This window comes from Sinohyriopsis cumingii, chromosome 15, assembly GCF_028554795.1.
Source record: "Sinohyriopsis cumingii isolate HCF-2022 chromosome 15, ASM2855479v2, whole genome shotgun sequence".
Taxonomy (NCBI): Eukaryota; Metazoa; Mollusca; class Bivalvia; order Unionida; family Unionidae; genus Sinohyriopsis; species Sinohyriopsis cumingii.
In genome coordinates, this window is record NC_142975.1 from 84146361 (window position 1) to 84151714 (window position 5354).

Sequence of the window (5354 nt, forward strand, 5' to 3'; positions counted from 1 at the left end):
TGAACGTTCCAGCTGACGTTAGGAGCATTCTACCTAGTCTTCTTCTTCCCTTCCATTCTCGGACACACAAATACGAATGTGTGGTCGGATTCACATTCCTCTAGTAACTAAAAGCACCTAGAAGCGTATGAGCACGCAACCAGGGTGTCTCAGCATGTGTGGATTTATTCCCACCGGACGTCTTGTGCTACAGTACATCTACTTAACTGATGACGAATGTATGTATTGATCGATTCTCATTCTTCTAAAATACAGACATTGTCGACTGTTGTTTTGTTGCCACTCGGCACAAACTATGTACGACGGATCATCTCAACAAGCTCAAGTTCCATGCATGCACGTTGTCATCATGTGGTTTGATCATATACACACAAGACGTCTAATTAAAGAGTATACGGTGTATGCATTAAAGCGTAGGGGAATGTGGCTCTTTTTCCTCTCGTACGATACATTTAGTAGCCCACGGTGTGGGCATGAATGATTCATAAACTCCCGAATTTGTCCACACGACAATTATCCGAGGTCAGACAGTCAGCCAGGCTTGACATATTCCATCATCTTCTTTCATCTCTTTCTTAAAAAATAACGGCGGAAGACTAGGGTCTAATACAACCATTAGCTCAGAATCTATAAGAATACGTAAACAACATAAGGTGTTCCAAAGCACAGGACCTCAGGTGGCAACGATTCACACATAATAAATAATTTATAAATAGGACTCGACAAACTTACCCTAAAATTAGTTAAGTGTACAAATATAAGTCCTTCAAACAGAATATATAAAATAAGAAGTTGGTACCTCCAGATTCAAGACAGCCTTTATAAGGTGGTTAAATAACAAAATACACAAAGGAAGCATTAGTACCTCCAGATTTGATTTACAAAACACTTTTTAAGGTGGTTAAATCACAAAACCATGAGACCACCGCCACATAAGATGGCATAGATTCAATAAATAAGAAACTATTCCAGTGAACAAGGGCCAAACGCTTACTAGCTTAAAAATGTCGCAAATAAGGACATCCATGGCAGAAATCATTGTTTAAAAAATGATTCCTCTAAATTCCAGTCTCTACTAATACATGGCATGAAAATACAAGGAACCTTTTTCCTAATTACGTCCAAAAATGGACTATTGATGTAGGTTATTGCATAATAATAAAATGTAGGTATTGGATAGGAATAAAAAAAAAAACTTTGTGTTAGACAGTCTAAACATGTTGCCATTCATTATATGTCATCTAGAGATCCATACATTTGTCATTATGGAAATGGTGAACAGTAATACGTTATAGGTGCTGGGTAGTATATAAAAAATCTGAGGTACTATTTACAATCGCTAGAAATAAATTTCCCGTAGAGGTCTATACATGTTTGTAAAATGAGTAATGTTAAGTGCCCTATGTGCCCCAAGTGGCATATTTCATTACTGCCATCTATCTATACAAGTAGTGCAGGAGACTATCTCATATATATTAAAGCTGTGGAAAATTCACGTTTCTATTTGTGTTCAAAATATTAATTTTGTACCTTAATGGGTACTGAAGCTATGCCCACTTCCAGTCACCCAGTGTGTGTGTGTGTGTGTGTGTGTGTGTGTGTGTGTGTGTGTGTGTGTGTGTGTGTGTGTGTGTGTGCACGAGAGAGAGAGAGAGAGAATAGTCAGATCATTTTGTGTATGTTTACGTTATCAAATATGGAGAATCCTTACGTAGCTTTGCGATAAAGTTCTTTTTGTTAATTCTCTGTTAGTGATGTTTTGTTTTAAAGCAAAATCATCAGACACAGAAAAGGACAACATGGTAGTTCCTATAGTGTGGAAACCATGACTGAGACAACGAGACTGAGAAAAAATGTAAGGTTAGCACCTCTGTTAGATTTGCCTGGCGCATGGGTGATTAAAATAGATCATGATCCCTGGACATTGTCTTATAACAGCTCAGCGAATACAGGTTTATTCCAGCAATTAATATTAAATAATATCCTTTAAGTGAATCTTACGTGCAATCATATAATAGTTATTTAGATCGACGTGTTCATCGGAACTGATATTTCTCCCGTCGTATCCCCTGTGTTCCTGAAGGAAGTGAAGTGTATCGTTAGTATCAAGAGTCATATTTGAATAACAAGATGGCCGCTATCGCTTAACCGGCTTGAAGCAGCTGTTCCGTTTTTTAGTGCCGTTTTCATGATATTTGTGCGTGTTGTCTGTCTTCATCTACGTTATTGTGTTCAGTATGTATTGGCTGTTCAATTCGTATGCGTTTCTTCATCTCCTTGTTTTGGAAATGAGAACAATTTGACTTTTTCTCAGCTGTCAAGCTCCACTGTTTTTGAACAAACCGCCATCACGTGATACTCGCCAGTCAACCCGTTTATGCTATGATGGACCCTCATTAATTGTTTTAAATGATCACTCCTTGGCTCTCCACACTACATTGTGCTCTAGACCAAACGAACTGGGACTACATTCATCATTACCTAAATGTAAACAGAAGCGAAAAAAGAAACGTTGTTTCAAAGCTGGCCGGCGTAGAACAGGAAAAAGATTCCATTTATCTCCCTTATTTCGGCTCAACAATTAAACAAAAATTCGACCGTTAATTTAGATAACCTAATTCAAATCCCTATTAATTCTTCAACCTTTGTGTCAACTATCCAAGAGATACCTCTGCGCATTGCATTATTAAATGCCCAGTCAGTAGGACCACCGAAAAAATGCACAGAAATAGTTAATTTTATCAACGACCAGAATATTGACGTCTTTTTCCTGACAGAAACATGGCTAAAAACATCAGGCGATGAGCCCAAGTGTGCGCATCTAACACCCACTGGTTACTCCATCAAGTAATTTTCGTGGAGGTGGAATTACTTATTTCGACTGCAAGAACAAACTTAAAGACCTAATAATGTTTCCTACCTTAAATATTCTCAGCATGTTTTGTAATGTTTTCTAATTTCATGGTGTTTGTTTTTGTAATCATATCATTATATGTTTTAATCTTAGAGGTGTTGTCTAATGTTGTAAAGCGCTTAGAGCTTCTAAAGATTAGGCGCTATACAAAGTCTTCATTATTATTATTATTATTATTATTATTTATTATTATATATTTTGGGTTGGAAACTAGTGTGATTCGGAAATCCTTGTCTTGAGATTCCTTTCTGTAATAATAATAATAATAAGAAGAAGAAGAAGAACAAGAAGAAGAAGAAGAAAAAGAATCACCATCTCCAGCCGGAAGAACTTCTTAGTAAATTTCTAAAATATATTGACAAATAAAACTCCAATACTTTAACGTTAACCATTTAAATTTATGAACAAAAGGAAACTAAAATATTTTTGCTCCAAAACAAATATTTAGTATTCATATACTTGCAGATAGTCGTAGTCGAACCTAACAATATTCTGGCACAGTGACGTTCCAATCTCTTGACACAGCGAACAGTAAAATAGGATCTATTCTCGGCTTTTTTGGTACTATTTGCTTTCATGTAAAACATACACCATTTTTCAGTTAGTTTTACTCATTCTTAGCCGTTCAAATTGCACGTAGGGTTTTAGGGTATTTCCAGCAAGACTGATAAGATCACTTTAAGTATTCAAACGGGTAGACTTTAAAATAATATTGTATTTACTATGTATTAGTTGGAATAACGACTGCCATTGACATAATGCATGCTTGTCCAGGATACTGGTAAAGACATATTGCATTTTTCAGTTATTTTTACGCATTGTTGGTCGTTTGAATTGAACATAGGTTTTTACGGTATGTCCAGCAAGTCTGATAATATACTGCCATAGATCTAATGCATCCTTGGTTCCTTGGTGCAGTATACTGGTAAAGACCAACTGAAAACTGAGAAGTAAAATACATATGTATTCTCTGTAATACTTTCATAAACAAGTGGTTTGCAGAGATTTAAAATACATTTTGCTTTTGTCCAATAAAGTAAATGATGAGTTAAATGAACATGTTTTTGTTTGGGTTTGTTTTCCTTTGTTTTGATAAAATGTAGTTCGTCTGCACCTTAGCCACTCACCAAGGACTAGACGGATACAATTTTAAATACAACCGAAGGAAACATGGTGAAAACAAGTAATGCCTGAAAACAGTCAAATTATCAAAAGTCAGGCAGATAACTGCAACTCAATCACCATTTAGTCACCAAACGTTTGCTCAATATCGCTTTTAAACTATAACTTCGGAACTTCTGGTTCTTCTGTCATAAATGTTGACAATATTTAAGGTAACAAGTCTCACAAGAAACTTCAACATCTTCCTCGAAGGCGACAGCTGCAGTCTTCTGACTGGGAATAATATCTTTGAGTAAGATCTGGAGTCGAATGAAGTTGTATGATTTAGGGAAATGTTGAATGGATGCCCGTCGGCACTTGGATATCATGAATATTGCTAATGCAATGTCTACTATACTTATCTCTTCGAAAATATGTTCATGCTTACACATTAATTAAATTTTAAAACGCATTACTTTAAGATACAAAATGTTTCTTTATATTGCTAACTGTAAGAATCTTGTAGAAAAACGTATTCATGGTGGGAAATAATTATGACGACTTGTTAAATATTACACTATCTTTTTAACATGCGAAAAGGATGCAACAGATAAAATCTGAAAAATAATTCGGGGAATATTATTTTCATATTACACACATTGTGATATATCAAAATAGGGTATAATTCAAAATCCAGTAACTTACTATGGGATGAGCATTACGAAGACGCTTATTACAATCACGATCTTCTATTGTACATGGACATTTTATATCTGGACTGAAACATTCAGCTTACACGTTTCTTTGTCAATGTGGCATTCACGGCATCCACTGAGCCGTCCGTCAGAGTCTAGGTAACGTACATGTCACTGTCTGCACGTATGTGAGGATTTTCCTTCAGGTAAAGGTATGTCCATTTCTCTTCTTCATAGAACAGGAACTGTAACTCCTCTGAAAGATCAACATCTAGTTGACGCTTGTTATTGTAATTGTCCTGATCTCTCACCCAAACATGCTCAGAAGTACCTAGAACCAGCATAGAAATAGAAAAATACTTAAGTAAGTAAATACAATAAATCAATAAATAATAGTTTATCTATCAGTCATTGAATGCATAGTACATATATTTCCCAGAGTCTTAAATTTATTTTATATTGAAGAAAGCAAAGGGTGCTAAATTTATCAGTCACCCTGACAATTTCAGCTAAAAATTCAAAGCACCTTCAACCTCAAATGGCTAAAACTTTTCCCAACAAATATAGTTTAGTATTAAAAAAACGCAAACATTATGAAAGTCCACAGAGAAAGGATTGTTTTGAGTTAATAAATCAATATATCT